The sequence below is a fragment of the Pongo pygmaeus genome, chromosome 11 (genome assembly GCF_028885625.2).
Source record: "Pongo pygmaeus isolate AG05252 chromosome 11, NHGRI_mPonPyg2-v2.0_pri, whole genome shotgun sequence".
Lineage (NCBI taxonomy): Eukaryota > Metazoa > Chordata > Mammalia > Primates > Hominidae > Pongo > Pongo pygmaeus.
Window position 1 is genome coordinate 111,606,571 of NC_072384.2, and position 19,265 is coordinate 111,625,835.

Sequence of the window (19,265 nt, forward strand, 5' to 3'; positions counted from 1 at the left end):
CTTATACTTGCATGAACTTGCATGAAACTACATATTTTTCAGAGATGTTTCATAAATTATTTCACATTAAGTTTGTTTAATAGCTACATAAAAATCCTTCCTTTTCCCAGCACTTTGGGAGGTTGAGGCGGGCGGACCACGAGGTCAGGAGATCGAGACCATCCTGGCTAACACGGTGAAACTCCATCTCTACTAAATATACAAAAAATTAGGCAGGCGTGGTGGCAGGCACCTGTGGTCTCAGCTACTCGGGAGGCTGAGGCAGGAGAATGGCGTGAACCTGGGAGGCGGAGCTTGCAGTGAGCCCAGATCGCGCCACTGCACTCCTGCCTGGGCAACAAAGCTACAGACTGTGTCTCAAAAAAAAAAAAAAAAAAAAAAAAATCCTTCTTTTACAGATGAGTAAACAGAGGCTGGAAGAGGTGATCTGACTCACCCAAATTGACAGTTATTAATAAATATATTAAGGAGAAGAAAATAAAGATAATAAAAGAGGTATGAACAGGATGTTGTGTGACTATCAAAAGGTGAAGATGGAGACATTGGAGAAGCCTTCATGGAAGAGGTAATAGTTAAATTGACCATTGCAGGATTCATTGCTATAGGTAGAGAAGGAACATGAGCATTGAAATTTTAGGGAACAGTAAGAGTAGGACTGATGAGGCCAGAAACTGTCAATATATTTGCAAAACAACAATCAGTGTAACTGCACTAAAGTTTTGGTAAAGACTAAAGAATGGGAGAAGATATAATCAGCAGAATAAAACCAGACTGTGGAGAACTTAGAATGTTTTAGAATGTAAGTTCTAATTTAACAAAAAACACTGGAAGATTTTTTTTCTTTTCTTTTTCTTTCTTTTTTTATTTATTTCTATTTTTTTAATTTTTTTGAGGAAGAGTCTTGCTCTGTCACCCAGGCTGGAGGGCAGTGGTATGATCTCAGCTCACTGCAACCTCTGCCTCTCGGATCCAAGTGATTCTCCTGCCTCAGCCTCCTGAGTAGCTGAGATTGCAGGCACGAACCACCATGTCCAGCTAATTTTTTGTATTTTTTGTAGGGATGGGGTTTCACCACGTTGGTCAGGCTGGTCTTGAACTCCTGATCTCAAGTGATCCGCCCACCTGGGCCTCCGGAAGAGATTTTTCTTTAATCAGAAATATGACATGAAAATAATTTTAAATTGAGAAAATTAACCTGGGACTCTTGAATTGTATAAACTAGAAAGGAGGAAACTGGAGTCCAAGTTCATCTTCATCCAACCCAAGTTAGTTGCTTCTCAAATGTTAATGTTCCTATGAATCACCTGAAGATGTAGCTAAAAATGCAGATTTGAATCCGTAGGTCTCCGATGAGGGCTGAAATTCTAAATTCCTAACAAGCTCACAGCTGATGTAATGCTTTTGCTGCTGACCTGCAGGAGTTAAGTGGCAAGGAGGTACATCATTCCCTGTTCATGTCTCTGAAAATAGAGTGTAGGGAGCTTTCTTTTCTCTGTAGAGTGAATAGAGCCTTACACCTCCAATTCCTAAGGATGTTTCTTTGACTTGAAGCTTGAGTCTTGAAAGCTAAATTTTTTATTAAGATCCTCACAGAAAGAGACAAAAATAATAGAGATTTAACTTACAAATCTAAGCTCAGAAGGCACTCCATGGATCAGAAGAGACTTATGTTGTGGAATAGACACAGAGGCCTCAAGATGTCAATGCACCCCACAACTAGCAGAGGTTCATACTACCATCCCCAATTTCCTGTCCTCCCAGTAGACTGCACATGTCTCAGGTCAACCATTATAACCTATTATTCAGGTCCTGACCCAGCCCGTTCTTCCTACCTTCATGATTCAGCAGGCCAGGTTCACAGTAGACAACAAGATAAAAATCATTATCATCAAAATATCATCCACACCAGCTCTCCATACATGTGACATTTTCTATCCTAGTCATTGAACCTCCGTATTTCTGATAAAGAAGGAATATATTTCTCCTCCAAAATATGAATCTGTGATGCCACACCAAAGACATTTTCATTATCATGTTTTGTATCTTCCAGTTACAATGTTTGTCATTCTCTTTTCTTACTCATCTATCTGTTCCTTGGATTCATCTCTCTTTTTAAACAACTTTAGATCTGTCCATACCAAATGGAAACAAGGGCAGAAACTGAAACAGAGCATTCTAAGGTCCAAAAGAAAAATTTAACAATATCCCATTGAATCTAAGACGGTCACTATGGCACACCACAATTCTTCTAAAATTTTAACATTCATAAGAATCACCTGGGATTTTTTAATAATACAAATTGCCAGACCATACCCCAGAGATTCCAATTCACTGATATAGGAAGAGATCTAGGCATCCGTATCTTAAGTGTCTCCTCAGCTTACTCTAATTCATGTGGTCTTGGGTTTTCCACTAAAAAGCACAGATACAGTCTAAACAATCCAGAGATATGTGTACGTATTTGATCTCAATCACAAATTACCCAAGTAACATTGGACAAGGCACGTGGTCTCTTTGGGTCATAGCTTCACATCTAATTAATTTTTAAACATCTATTTCAGCTGTTTTTTTATTATTGTAGAAATATTTATTAACCCAACATATATTGAATGCCAAAGGAAAGGGTTCCAAATGTAGTAGAATAAATATAATGCAAGACCAATTGGAGAATTAGGGAGTAAAGAAAAGAGAGACAAGATGGAGGGATAAAAGAAATCTCTCTCATTCACAAGCCAAGGTTAAATTCAGCATACTGAACACTTAATGTAACTGCTTTTTGTTACTTCCTTTTGTAGAACTGAGCTATCCGGTGTTTTTCATACTATTTGGTATTCTTTTTTTCCTCATTTGTTCCTGGATGTAGGAGCCAGTGTGCTATAGGGGAAGAATGTTCTCATGCACAATCCGAGATCAGATTATTTGTATTGATTAATTCCAGGTCAGGAAGAGTTAGGGTTGTTTCTTTGGGGTGACAGATTCCTTTGGCAGAACAGGTTAAATTTTGCTGCAGAGCATAAATTATCATATGCTCTCATCAGTATGCCTTCTTCCTTGGTAACTTTCATAGTATGTAGAAGTAGCCTCTGAATTATGCTAATGAATTATTACCTCCTGCCCAGAATTGCATGCACACGTCTTCAATGCAGCTGCTTGCATGCAGTGGAAATGAGAAAATTTTATGAAATAATTATCTTCAGAATAAGTTTGAAAATTTATGAAATTAAATGCTATTTATTCATTAACATTTGAAAAACCAGAAATATCTTTCCATCTGCCTTTGATGAAATCAGCCCTTTATTCAGTTCAATATTACCACAAATTAGTCTGCTTGCTTTCATAGCCTTTTCACACTCTCCATTTCCTTCAACTCTTAGAAGTGATGCTCACTATAGCTTAAAGACAATGCTCTCTGCTGATGAAACAACTGCAAATTACAGATAGACAATACAGGAACATTTAATAAGCTGAATAGAAGGATTTACAATATGCATCTATGCATGGCTGTCTGAACACTTTTGCTTAGATTTCATATTTTACTTTCTATGGCTGGTTTGATGGAAGTCTTAAGAGAATAATACCATTTTGTAGTTTTCGTGATTACTATTGTACTCTGTTATAAACTGTATATTCTTCATTTAGATATGCTAAACAATTTTTTCTTTTTTAATAATGGGGAAAATCTCCTTTTATACAGTGTTCAGAATGAAAGTTAATATTGTTCTCCTCTGGGTTAGTAAAATGAATTTCAATAACTTCAACTGTGGAAGAGAAAAGATGTTGAAATAAATGGATAAGATTTGGGCATAGGTTCTAAAACTGTTTAGCTGGTAATGATTTACACTGAAGGTACTTTTATTATAAAAGAAATTGGTGAGATCAAGTAAGTTTAGTTACTTCTACTAACTTTGTTATATTAAAATGGGAATTGCTCACATAACAGTGGAATTTATTCTTACATATTAAAAAGTGTTTGAGAGACCATCCTGGCTAACACGGTGAAACTCCGTCTCTACCAAAAAAATACAAAAAATTAGCCGGGCGTGGTGGCGGGCGCCTGTAGTCCCAGCTACTCTGGAGGCTGAGGCAGGAGAATGGCGTGAACCTGGGAGGCGCAGCTTGCAGTGATTCGAGATCGTGCCACCGCACTCCAGCCTGGGCAACAGAGAGAGAATCCGTCTCAAAAAAAAAAAAAAAAAAAAGAATGGACTTCCATCAAGGCAGTTCTTCATTTTTTATATGGGACAGGATTGATTTCATTTTGCATATTTTGTTTCTTTTTTTTCCCCCCAACAAATTAATGTCAAAACTACTACAGCTGGTGAAACATCTTTCATAGTTTGCTTTTGTTTTTTTTCTCTGTATGCCAGTTGTAAGAGTTTAATATTTTAGCAACATATTCAGCTAAATGTAAGACTCTTAAGCAATCATAATAGTTGGTAGTTTTCCATCTTAACAAAAGATTAGTTCTGAAAAAGTCATTAGATATCCTTGAATTATGTAGTTATTCTGTCCAAGACTTTGAACATGCATTGTTATAGAAGTCATTCTCATTCTGTTAGGCATGTCTACCAGATACCCTTATTTTCATGAGCATTATCATATAACATGGGTGTAATATGTATGTGTCATGACCAATAAAAATGAATGCCTTATAATCTCCAAGGATGTGAACCAGCAATGATATACATATATATGTGTGTGTGTGTATATATATCAACAGAACCAGAGTATTATCAATATATGTATATATTTTTTGTTGTTCTATTGATTATACACTGATTTTATTTTATTTTTGTTATTCTGTTGATTATACTCTGATTCTTTACATTTACTTTATTTCTCCATTTTATTATCCTCACAGTAAACTTTTCTGGCTTGATGTTTCCCTTTTGTAACCTATTTCATCACAGTGCTGCTACTTACTCATTGTCCCAAGTCCCTACTGGTTAGGTTGGCAATGACCATGTCTATCTTGCTGATAGTTCAGTCCTCAGCAGCTGGCACTGCCTGAGCTTCTAAAGACAATCAGTGTTTGGGTTTTTGTTCAATTTTTTTTTTTATTCTCTTATGTGATACATGATCTCACTATGTTGCCCAAGCTGGTCTCGAACTCCTGGCTTCAAGTGATCCTCCTGCCTTGGCCTCACAAAGTACTAGAATTACAGGTGTGAGTCACCGTGCCTAGCTATCAGTGTTTGTTAAGTGAATGGATAAAGGATTGTTCTTCACAGCTTAAAAAAAAATCAATGGTTTCACATTTCTTATAGAATGTAATTCAAATTCATTACCATGACCTCAAGGTCTTTTTCAACTGGCTATAAAACCTGTCTCATTCATCTCCCACTGATCTTTCCTCACACCTTACAAACAATATACATAAAAGACTTTCAACTTACTTTTCTCCAACAACACCCATGACAGTTGATATTCATGGGCATGGCACACTTCTGTAAGCACAACCTTTGACACAGACAGAGAGCACGATTTACAGAACATGACTCATAACATCACCTTTACGCCTCTCACTCAGGAAATCTTATTAGAATGCCAATGAGTTAAATGGGTGTTATTTTAGTGAGCATTTTAAACTCACTCTAATTTATTTTATTAAAAATTTAAGAAAATTCAGTGTACTTTAATTATTACTTTTAACATATTATTGTCGAAATATCATTCCATTGGGACTCCATGTTTGAGAACTCTTTTTAATAATAATAGTTAGCATGGTTTTCTTACCTTCCAAATATTGAGATTTTGTTATGTACTTTATATGTATTAAATTTTCCAAAAACCTGTGACGTAAATAACACTATTAATCTCATTTTATAGAAGGTAACATTTAAGTGCAAGGAGCCTAAGTAATTTACTCAAGGTTACACTTCTATTCAGTTTATGTGTTTTTCAATTAAAGATTTGTTTTAAAGTACTACAGATGGTTCTCAAAAAGTCAGGAAACAACAGATGCTGGAGAGGATGTGGAGAAATAGGAAAGCTTTTACACCGTTGGTGAGAGTGTAAATTAGTTCAACCATTGTGGAAGACAGTGTGGTGATTCCTCAAGGATCTAGAACCAGAAATACCATTTGACCCAGCAATCCCATTACTGGGTACATATCCAGAGGATTATAAATCATTCTGCTATAAAGACACATGCACACATATGTTTATTGCAGCACTATTCACTATAGCAAAGATTTGGAACCAACCCAAATGCCCATCAATGATAGACTGGATAAAGAAAATGTGGCACATATACACCATGGAATACTATGCAGCCATAAAAAAGAATGAGTTCATGTCCATTGCAGGGACATGGATGAAGGTGGAAACCATCATTCTTAGCAAACAGGAACGGGAACAGAAAACCAAACACCACATGTTCTCACTCATAAGTGGGAGTTGAACAATGAGAACACATGGACACAGGGAGGGGAACATCACACACCAGGGCCTGTTGGGGGGTGGGGGAGAGAGAGCATTAGGACAAATACCTAATGCACGTGGGGCTTAAAACCTAGGTCGTGGGTTGATAGGTGCAGCAAAGCACCATGGCACATGTATACCTATGTAACAAACCTGCACATTCTGCACATGTATCCCAGAATTATAAAATAATATAAAAATAAAATGTTTGTCAAACTACTTCCTTTCCCTGTCTCCCATTTTATACCTTGAGGTTGACACGTAACATGCATAGACACATATATATACACATATGCACTCAGACTAAATTTTAGGGCCTTTGGTACAAACTATTTATTGAAGAGTTCTATGATATTGTTATAAATAAGAAAAAAATGTAAAAGTACTTTTTGGCTGGACATGGTGACTTAAGTCTGTAATCTTAGCATTTTGGGAGGCTGAGGTGGAAGGATCACTTGAGTCCAGGAATGCAAAACCAGCTTGGGCAAAACAGTGACACCCTGTCTCTACAAAAAATAAATAAAATAAAGTACTTCTTTAGTAGAGTAGATATGATTGTATAAGATATAAGTAAGTCTGTAACAGGCATACTTGAACCTAACACAGGAGAGTTTTGTTTGGATGTCATTTTTGCTAATAATGCTTTAAGCATTGCCTTATGGCAAGGCTCAAAGGGAGCATCTCATTTTTAAAAATTTAATATCAAATTGAATTCCATGTTCTCCAAATTGATCAGACCAAAGCCTGTTGTCTTTGTTTCACACAGGAATGTGCTGCCTTCAACCTTTGCTCTGTGAGCAAACTATGCCCTCATCTGATATGTATTATGTGGTTAAATACGTTTTTGCATCAAAGGTCCTATATAAAACTTGGTGATACCTCCCTAAATGTAGCTATCACACCTTTAAAATATTTTTAAATGATTCCACTGCTTTATCTTCCATGTCTAGAAAGTGGAATTTCACACACACAAACACACACACACACACATGCATACACAAGCAAAGTATATATTTTACAAGTGTGGTTCGTTGCTCCTTTCCTTGATGAGGATATTTCATGAATCTTCCAACTTTTCCTTAAGATGCTGTAAAAAGTAAACATCCTCTGGGTAAATCTCTTTGCTGAATCTGATGCTTTACTTCAGAAACTTAGAACTGCCCTCTGCATCTCAATGAACATAGCTAAAGGACCCTACTGGATAGCACACACTTCTGCGGAAACAAACATTTACATTTTTATTTGTTTTTCATTATAACCAAACACAATATTTTTTAGTTGGTATAAACGACCAACGTATTAGAAAGGATAAACATATACAGCAAAGTTTACAATTAAAATACAGAATGTCAAATGCCTTCTCTTCTTAACAGGCTTGATGATGCTGAAAAATAGAAGAATGAAGATGAAGACAATGTTTTGACTTTGATAAAAAATATCAGAGGCCGGGCGTGGTGGCTCACGCCTGTAATCTCAACACTTTGGGAGGCTGAGGTGGGCAGATCCCCTGAGGTCGGGAGTTCAAGACCATCCTGACCAACATGGAGAAACATAAAAATACAAAATTAGCTGGGCATGGTGGTGCATGCCTGTAATCCCAGCTAATAGGGAGGCTGAGGCAGGAGAATCGCTTGAACCTGGGAGGTAGAGGTTGCAGTGAGCCGAGATCGCGCCATTGCATCCTGGGCAACAAGAGTGAAACTCCATCTAAAAAAAAAGAAAAGAAAAGCAAACAGAAAGAAAAAGTTAATGAAAGATTCTTATTTATTATTTGATAAGTGAAAATGAACAAATAAATATTAGCGAGAAGATAAATGGCCTTAAATGGCCTTAAGCCCAGGATCACAGAAGAACCCAAGTAAATAAACTAGTTTGGCAACTTTGAAAAAGTGTGGTCAGCACTGGAAGATAAATAAAAAGGGAAGAAATAAGATAGAAAGGATTTCCTTCCAAAGGGCAAGCTAGATTCTTTTTTTTTTTTTTGAGACAGTGTCTTGCTCTGCCACCCAGGCTGCAGTGCAGTGACGCGATCTTGACTCAATGCAACCTCCGCCTACTGGGTTCAAGCGATTCTTGTGCCTCAGCCTCCTGAGTAGCTGGAATTACAGGCATGTGCCAACACGCCCAGCTAATTTTTGTATAGTTAGTACAGATGAGATTTCATCATATTGGCCAGGATGGTCTCAAACTTCTGACCACGAGTGATCCGTCCACCTCAACCTCCCAAAGTGCTGGGATTACAGGTGTGAGCCCCTGTGCCTGGCCTAGATTCTTATTAGGTTAGAATGCCATGATCAGTTTTTGAGAGATGGAGAACTTGAGAATAATTAAGAATGCAGATTTTAATGCTTTAATATTTGGAAAATAAGAGAGCTTAAGACAGGATTTTCTCAACCTCAGCCTTATTGACATTTTAGACCGGATAATTATTTGTTTTGGGAGCTATGAATTGTAAATATTTAGCAGCATCTGTGGCTTCTCCTTACTAGTTTCCAATAGCACCCCCACTTCCCCAGCTGTAATAATCTACAGTGTCTCAAGACATTGCCAAACATTCTTTGGGGAAACGAAATATCTCCTAGTTGATGATCCCTGGCTTAAAGGTACTATAATCATTAATTTAGGCAGGAGGTGAGTGAAAAAGAAACTGCGGGTTATAATGGATTATTATATAGAATATATTATTAACTTTTTTTATTCCACCAAAGCCCAAATCAGAAGCAAACTAGATTTTTTTAATTGTATAATTAGCTCTTTGGAGAATATGCAATGCCTTTCAATTTATAGATTTCTAAAACAGGTATCTATAGTAAGTATAATTCTGAGGTTAAAATATTGTCTGTTGGTAAAGCAGGTTTTTGAAAAATTTTGATATTATATCTGCAATATTTGATTATTTTCTTTATGTTAACCCTTTATGAAATAAATATTGAGGACTTCAAACATACTCTAATGTTAATAAGGAAATAGATAATATGCAGGTACCACCCAATCAGATTTAACAATACCTGGTCCTATTAGCTTCAGATATTTTTCTTTCTTAGGATTTATGTTTGTTTCATTTGTTTTCTAATCTTAGAGTGTCTTCTTGCCCATCCTAATATGTATGTTTCCTGCCCAGGGGTAATCAATTACCTGTAGATATTCTTTCTGCGTATGTTTTTATTGTACAATTTAGCTATGTCTATTTGCATCCATGATAGCACATAGTGTTGTGTTCTTGGTGGCTTTGTATGTTTTTACCTAAATGGCCTCTCTCTGTGTTTATCTTTTCATTTTTTATTTTTCATTCAATTCATATGTGCAAGATTTATTCATGTTGGCATATATAAGTATTTGCACAGTAGGTACAATAAAATGCTGTGAAGCAATTAAAATAAATGAGCTGACTTAAGCACTTACAAACAGCACAGCTACAGACAAAATAGGGACAATGTACAGCGCTTTTTAGTTCACTTATAAACTAAACTTAGCAGCTAAACCAAGGCATGAAAATTCCAGAATTGAAAATGTTTGATCTGTCATGACCCTAACGGTGCAGGAAGAACTGAAACGTAGTCAGAAAAATATTCAGGCTCTTTTTGTTTTCCATGGGAAAAACATTAGCTTCCTAGAATCTGAGAGAGTGCCTGGGTGGGCAAAGAAGCCTGACCCTTCTCATGGGAGTGGAGGCCTGATGAGCCTTTCCAATGGCTCACCTGGATTTTAAAAAGGAACACATGGGAAAACCACTAGGAAAGAACTCTTTACTCAACAGCAGGCTGTGCGTGACTCTAAACAGCAGCTTATTTCTGAGCTAGCCTGTCATTGTTGGGTATAGCCTACGTATGAAGCTCAGGGGTAGCAAGCACAGGGTTTTTGAGAGCTGGAGACCTTGGTGGTTGGAAGGGGCCATATGCAGAAAGTAGTGTGGGGCTTAGACGAATTTAGCATATTGTGACCATAGCTCCAGTGAAAGTGGCCACTACAGAAGGTAAGGTAAAAATAATGCTGAGAGGGAAGAAACATGCCCTGTGGTCATGACTGAAGGCCCTACTAGTTCTGCCCAGGGGTCCAGGATAAAAGACTTGGACAACAATAGCAGGGATTCTTGAGCCATGTCACAGGGCAGATGACACCTGGAGGAGGTTAGGGGTCCAGTGTGTCCACTGATGGGTGTTTGAGTGACAGGGTTTTGCTGTTTTGCCTTTTCTTTGGTTAGTGCTCCTTGATTTAAAGTCCTCAGCCTGGTGGGACCTGGAAAAGCATCTGGAATTTATGAACACAAGGAGTGTTTATCTATGTTTCAGTGAGCATTTCTTTAGACCTAGTAACTTGTCTAATGTTAAAGCTCTTTGAAAAATTAATGCTTGATTTAAAGTTCAATAAAACTGATAGGTCCAAGAAGATTCCAACATCAATTTCCTGTATGCTGAGTAGATAATTCTTTGTCTATATTTTTGTATCAAGAAAGACCACAATCTCAAGATTTTTAAATTTGAGACTTGTGTCTCCTGAAATAAAATTTGGATGCTGTGTTAGTTTTACTTCACTACAAAAGCAGAGTCTGAGGCTCTGAGGCAATGACTTTCAGGCTGGTGGTTTATTTACGATGTGGCTTTAAGGAAAAGGAGGAAGGGAATGAGAGAGTGGAAAGTAGAAGAAAAGTCAAAACAAATATGCATTATCAAGTTGGATACGAACTAAATTCTACCACAACCTCTCTTGATGCATTATAGGATTATCCACAGAAAATATCAACCTATGGGCTCCCTCCCTATGGGTGGAGGGTTGTTAACTTCATCCCACTCCCAGGTTGTACATGTCTGAGTGCTCAGCAGGTGCTTGCAAGAATCTCATGCACCAGAGAAGACCCAGGTGGAAAACTACAGATCCCCGGTACAATTGAATTGAGGAGCTCTCCAGTTGTACCTGCACTAAGCAGGCTGCCATGGCAGTGGCAGGAGGAAACCCCGGACTCCAGGGATGTGGGAGAGGGCACAAGAAGTATTCTGAGACAGATGTGGAATCTTCAAGATTAATTTACAGGCCAACTTCAAGTTATAAAGATGTGATTCTCAATTTTGGCCAAAGGTCAAATATGAATAGATACCAAATTTTAGGTTTGAGAAAAACTGCATGTTGAAAAACATTTTTTTCTTCCTTAAGTCTAAAATGGTTTTTGCAAAAGACATCGACAGTAGACAACTTTTAGTTGGAGACATTCTAAAATTGCCCTGATTTTTGATCTTGGAGGGAGCAGAGAGTAGTGATAGTATTGTTAATTAAAGAAACTATTAAGGAAGATAGCATTTTGTAGGAAAGATTTGAATAGGCTTATCAGTAATACTTTTTGCATAGTTGGCAGTCAGACTCCAAATGAATAGAGTAGATGTTATCTCAAACTAAGGGCATTCAGCTGCTGAGTCTATCAAATTATTATCAGGAGTGCTATGAGGGAGATAAGCCCATAACTATGAAGACAAAATCTTACAGTGATATTCTGAAAATTCAACTTTCAACAGGTAGCTTGAAAGAATTACACATTTTTTTTTCCAAAAGGCACCTGTGACCCAAGTTATGTAGTTTAAAATGCAGACGGATGTATTATAATGCCCCACCTGCTGTCCTGTCTAATTTAAAAGTAGTCTAGCACAACTCATCAGGGAAGAAAAGAGAAAACAGGAAAAGAAATAAAATGAGCTTCTTCTGCTACATTTAAATAGTGCTGAATAATGATCCTAAGTTTTGTTGCTAACCCAGCAAGTACACTGATCAATATTGTGCAAAGCCAAATGTAGTAGACTGAAAGCCAAATGCTATTTCAGAATACTTCATCATTTTTGCCAGCCTCGTGCAATGTTCAAAATGGGAAATATTTCATATGATCTCAGATATAGCAAAGTTCTTCTTGAGCTTGAAGTATAACTGAGAATTACAAGAAAAATGAAAAGTCTGGGGAATTTATCCCAAACTTAACAACAAAAAAAGACAAAATTAGTTATCTACTTTTTTATGTGTAACTATTTCCTTTATTTTTAATAAAGTATAAATTAAACCAATATTTAGATTTTTTTGCTTTTAGTTTTAGAGGAATGATCATACATAGTTACACTTTAAAACAGCACCAATTAAAAATCTCGTTATGGTCAACTTTGTATTAGAATAAACACTGGCATTATAAGCATAGCATTTAAATTATCTTTGTTAAACCTTTGGCAAAATGTATCATGCCTATGCCTAAATTGATCTTTTCTTAAAGAACACAGATGTTTTTCAGTTATTTTACTTTATCACACCAATATATGCAAGTATATATGTATAGAATACAATTCTCCTCTTTTACATTATAATATAATTCTAATTACACTTTATCTCATCATCAACTCCTTTTTTCTCCATGATGACTTTCTGATTTTCAACTGAAAGTTTTGTTTTTAAGTTGATATTTAGTTTGTTAAAAAGACTTTTAGAACATTAAATAAATGTCAGTAATTCTGAGAGACTGAAAATCTATCACAGAAATATTTTTCAAGGAAATAGTGTCAGGTAGAAATGAACTGAATCTGAGAATTTCTTGTATCTTTTTGATGTATCTTTTCTCCTTGGGCATTCCTACTCATTTAGTATGTTCATTAATTTAGGGGATTCAATATGTTATCTCCTTCAAGGAAAATAAAGCATGACTTAATTTCCAAAGGGTTGAAGTAATATTATTTTATAAAAATTGGTAGATAGATTTTTTTTGCTTTGCTTCTTTTTTTTTTTTTTTTTACTTTAAGTTCTAGGGTACATGTGCACAACGTGCAGGTTTGTTACATATGTATACATGGGCCATGTTGGTGTGCTGCACCCATTAACTGGTCATTTACATTAGGTATATCTCCTAATGCTATCCATCCCCCCTCTCCCCACCCCATAACAGGCCCTGGTGTGTGATATTCCCCTTCCTGTGTCCAAGTGTTCTCATTGTTCAATTCCCAACTATGAGTGAGAACATGCGGTGTTTGGTTTTTTGTCCATGCCATAGTTTGCTGAGAATGATGGTTTCTAGCTTCATCCACATCCCTACAAAGGACATGAACTCATCCTTTTTTATGGCTGCATAGTATTCCATGGTGTATATGTGTCACATTTTCTTTATCCAGTCTATCATTGATGGACATTTGGGTTGGTTCCAAGTCTTTGCTATTGTGAATAGTGCCGCAGTAAACATACGTGTGCATGTGTCTTTATAGCAGCATGATTTATAGTCCTTTGGGTATACACCCAGTAATGGGATGGCTGGGTCAAATGGTATTTCTAGTTCTAGATCCCTGAGGAATCGCCACACTGACTTCCACAAGGGTTGAACTAGTTTACAGTCCCACCAACAGTGTAAAAGTGTTCCTATTTCTCCACATCCTCTCCAGCATCTGTTGTTTCCTGACTTTTTAATGATCGCCATTCTAACTGGTGTGAGATGGTATCTCACTGTGGTTTTGATTTGCATTTCTCTGATGGCCAGTGATAATAAGCATTTTTTCACGTGTCTTTTGGCTGCATAAATGTGTTCTTTTGAGAAGTGTCTGTTCATATCCTTTGGCCACTTTTTCATGGGGTTGTTTTTTTTTTTTTCTTGTAAGTTTGTTAGATCCCATTTGTCAATTTTGGCTTTTGTTGCCATTGCTTTTGGTGTTTTGGACATGAAGTCCTTGCCCATGTCTATGTCCTGAATGGTATTGCCTAGGTTTTCTTCTAGGGTTTTTATGGTTTTAGGTCTAACATTTAAGTCTTTAATCCATCTTGAATTAATTTTTGTATAAGGTGTAAGGAAGGGATCCAGTTTCAGCTTTCTACGTACGGCTAGCCAGTTTTCCCAGCACCATTTGTTAAATAGGCAATCGTTTCCCCATTTCTTGTTTTTGTCAGGTTTGTCAAAGATCAGATGGTTGTAGATGTGTGATATTATTTCTGAGGGCTCTGATCTGTTCCGTTGATCTATATCTCTGTTTTGGTACCAGTACCATGCTGTTTTGATTACTGTAGCCTTGTAGTATAGTTTGAAGTCAGGTAGCATGATGCCTCCAGCTTTGCTCTTTTGGCTTAGGATTGACTTGACAATGAGGGCTCTTTTTTGGTTCCATATGAACTTTAAAGTAGTTTTTTCCAATTCTGTGAAGAAAGTCATTGGTAGCTTGATGGGGATGGCATTGAATCTATAAATTACCTTGGGCAGTATGGCCATTTTCATGATATTGATTCTTCCTATCCATGAGCATGGAATGTTCTTCCATTTGTTTGTATCCTGTTTTATTTTGTTGAGCAGTGGTTTGTAGTTCTCCTTGAAGAGGTCCTTCATGTCCCTTGTAAGTTGGATTCCTAGGTATTTTATTCTCTTTGAAGCAATTGTGAATGGGAGTTCACTCATGATTTGGCCCTCTGTTTGTCTGTTATTGGTGTATAAGAATGCTTGTGATTTTTGCACATTGATTTTGTATCCTGAGACTTTCCTGAAGTTGCTTAACAGCTTAAGGAGATTTTGGGCTGAGACGATGGGGTTTTCTATATATACAATCATGTTATCTGCAAACAGGGACAATTTGACTTCCTCTTTTCCTAAATGAACACCCTTTATTTCTTTCTCCTGCCTGATTGCCCTGGCCAGAACTTCCAATACTATGTTGAATAGGAGTGGTGAGAGAGGGCATCCCTGTCTTGTGCCAGTTTTCAAAGGGAATGCTTCCAGTTTTTGCCCATTCAGTATGATATTGGCTGTGGGTTTGTCATAGATAGCTCTTATTTTGAGATACGTCCCATCAATACCTAATTTATTGAGAGTTTTTAGCATGAAGGTTGTTGAATTTTGTCAAAGACCTTTTCTGCATCTATTGAGATAATCATGTGGCTTTTGTCTTTGGTTCTGTTTATATGCTGGATTACATTTATTGATTTGTGTATGTTGAACCAGCCTTGCATCCCAGGGATGAAGCCCACTTGATCATGGTGGATAAGCTTTTTGATGTGCTGTTGGATTTGGTTTGCCAGTATTTTATTGAGGAGTTTTGCATCGATGTTCATCAAGGATATTGGTCTAAAATTCTCTTTTTTTGTTGTGTCTCTGCCAGGCTTTGGTATCAGGATGATGCTGGCCTCATAAAATGAGTTAGGGAGGATTCCCTCTTTTTCTATTGATTGGAATAGTTTCATAAGGAATGGTACCAGCTCCTCCTTGTACCTCTGGTAGAATTTGGCTGTGAATCCATCTGGTCCTGGACTTTTTTTGGTTGGTAAGCTATTAATTATTGCCTCAATTTCAGAGCGTGTTATTGGTCTATTCAGAGATTCAACATCTTCCTGGTTTAGTCTTGGGAGGGTGTATATGTTGAGGAATTTATCCATTTCTTCTAGATTTTCTAGTTTATTTGTGTAGAGGTGTTTATAGTATTCTCTGATGGTAGTTTGTATTTCTGTGGGATCGGTGGTGCTTCTATTTAGGTGTTTTATTCAAGTAGCATCGCTGTTAAGTTGCTATTCTATTGGAGAATGCCAATTTTCTAGATTATTGACAAATCAAGAATGTTAGAATAGGATATTTAAGAAACTGAAAGTATTTTAAATAACATGAGAATAAAGACAATATCATTCCAAGTAAGTACCATTTTTCATCCAGCCTAGCGTTCAGACTGAGAAAGACATCAAAGAATTTGGGAGTTTTTTCGAATGTCAAACTGAAAATTCGTAGGTGTTCCTTAAAACACCCATAACATTCTAGGTCAATCATCTTGACTGTTCTCCAAAATATACTTCCAAACCCATTTACATTCCAGAAGTTGGTATTATTATTCCACATCTTCTAACTGGGAGCAATGTCCATGTATTTTCTTTCATTGTTAAAAATTAAGTATCTTTATTAACAAGACCTCTGGCACATCCCTCAGGGCCTAAAACACTGAAGATCTGAATTGGTTTTCTTCTGTGTATATGCTTGAATATAGATGTTTTTGTTTTTGTTCATTTTTTAGGGGACTAGGGAGGAAACCACCCCCTGTACATCAATCAAGTTCTATTTAGCTGGGATGATCTGGAAGGGTTGTCTTTGAAATTTGTACCTAAAACTTTTGCTAATCCCTCAAGCCTCTCCTTGCTTGTATGTATAAAGACTTTACAGATCAGTGAGTTTTAATAGGTACTAGTATGTTGGAGAAGCTTCCAGAAGAAAAACAAATTTAGTCTTTCTTGGCAACTCCCTTTTAAGGTGAAAGTATTGACAACAAGCAGTTTTAACACATTCACTAGAAAATATGGTGTATCCTGAGATAATACAACAAAGATCTTCTGGAGAACTTTTAAAACCTTGTGAAAACTTACTGATGACTGATTTTTTCCACTGAAAACACCAGTAGTTTAAGAATAAGTCTGTAATCAATTTCTGTTGATATGTGTAAGCCCTTTATTGAAGGTTCAAAAAATTGCATGAATTAGTGTCTAAAATATTTAGCACATTTTCAGTTACTACATTTTCATCATCATAATTATCAACATCATGTCTAACATTTTTTGAAGATTTGCTACATATTAAGCACAATTCTAAGTGCTGCACACATTAACTTTTTAAATCTTTATGAAAACCCTATATATTCCTAATATGTAGATAATGTTCTTAAAATTAATTATACTTAAAAAATTTAGATAGATGATAGACAGATTGGTAGATAAATATTAGATAGCTAGACAGATATTAGATACCTAATATTAGGTAGAGAGATATCAAAGTAAACTACTACTGTAAATAATATCAAATAATATATTTATTTTCTAGGCTATTGACAATGACAGCAAAGAACCCCTAGCCATAGGTAATGTTCTACCTGTATTTTGTAGAATGGGCTGTATTTCCATGATACATAGAATGACATAATGGACACTAGAGAAGAGGGTTTGCAAAGCTAATAGCAGTAATTCTCATGTAAAGCAATTTCTCTCTCTCCTTCCATTACCACCCTCTATCCACTGGATTCCTATTGAGTTCCAAGACCCAGGACTAAAGGTACATGAACTGGTAAGGCTTAGAGGACATTTGGGTTTGGAAGTTAACTACTATTATGATTCTCAGAAAGACCGATTCCTAAGATTTGATGAAATAAAATGTATGTGTTCTTAGAAAATGATAATATTTGAGTTTAACAGCAAAAGATCAAACAATTTGAAAGTACACCCTATGTCAAAAAGACATGTTTCTGAATTAAAGTGTAACAAAAGCCTTAAGAATCTGAAGCTGGTCATGGTGACTCATGCCAGTAATCACAGTAATTTGAGAGGCTGAGGCAGGAGAATTGCTTGAAGCCAGGAGTTTGAGACCAACCCGGACATAGTGAGACCCCATTCCTACCAAAAATAATAATAATAATAATAATAAAAATAGCTGGATATAGCGGTGCATGTCTGTAGTCCTGGCTACTCAGGAGGCTGAGGCAGGAGGATCACTTGATCACAGGTGGTAGAGGCTGCAGTGAGCTGTGATCACACTACTTCACTCCAGCCTGGGCAGCAGAGTGAAACTCTGGAAAAAAGGAAGGAAGGAAGGTAGGAAGGAGGGAAGGAAGGAAGGAAGGACGGAAGGAGGGAATGAAGGAGGGAGGGAAGGGAGGGAGAGAGGGAAGAAAATTTGAGTAAGAATAAGTGGATTAAAAGATACTAATACTTAACATTATAGACCACTCATTCAGGTTGCACTTATAAAAATGCTTTTAAAATATATACATTGAAAGTGGTAAGATGCAGTCAAGATATCCAGTTGCATATCTGTGTCATAAAATGTCAATGACAAATGACATACTGCAAAAAGATGGCTTTCTTTGTTAACACTTTGATCTCTTACAAGATTAACAAAGCAATGAGTATATTTACTATTCTAAAGTTAACTGCGATCAATAATAACATGATTGGTGAACTAGCAATGTTCTTGGGAAAATGTGACATTTGTCATGGTGAAGACTATTAGAGATTATAAGAGTTTTCCTTTTTTAGTCTGCAAAACTCATCCTAGAGATAGGCTATAATATACCTTTCTGACCTATGCTAGCTATTTCAGCAAGCGGTAGGTGTTAGTTACCTAGTGTCATTTTTATTATATTCTGAGTGGTTATGTAAGGAAAAAATGGAGGGGGTAAAGTCTTGAACAATTGACCTCTCTTTGAGGCTAAATTATACTTAAACCATCTCAGAAATATAGGTGATTAAACAATCTATTTCAAAATATTCTCAACTTTAATATATAGTAAAAATAGGAGGACAAACTGATGATTTCTTCCATATCAAGCAACTAACAAATTATCAAGCATTTCTTAAGTGCCTACTTTATGCTAAGAAATTAATGTAGCTGAAAACATTTGATTATTCTTCATCCTTCTTTTTCCAACTGAGTAATAGTTTCTTAACTTTTTCTCATTTAAATAACTTAAACATATATAATAAAATATTGTACTTTACATGCGTATTTTCTTCCAGCCTTGTGTTTTATATTTAACCATAGTTAATTATTTTGCCTTTAAATGCTTTTAGATGGTACAATTTGTTCTGACTGCCTTAGCTTTTCTCTTCAGTCACACAGCTGGAGTGAACATGAAAACTCCATGGAGCACGTCTCTCTGGGTGAACATTTTTAAAAAAATCACAACTAGTAGGCAAAAAGCCATTTCCTCTAGTCAGGCTGTGGTTATCTTGATCTAGCATGACAAATTGGTGTTCCCAGAGTGGCTGCAAAGTAATCAGACTGTGACAAATGGTTTACTTATAGCAATTTGTTTCCATTTTACTGAAAATTTCTACAGTCTTAAAAAAATAAAAAGATTTTTAATGGTATTTGAACATTGTTGAAAGTG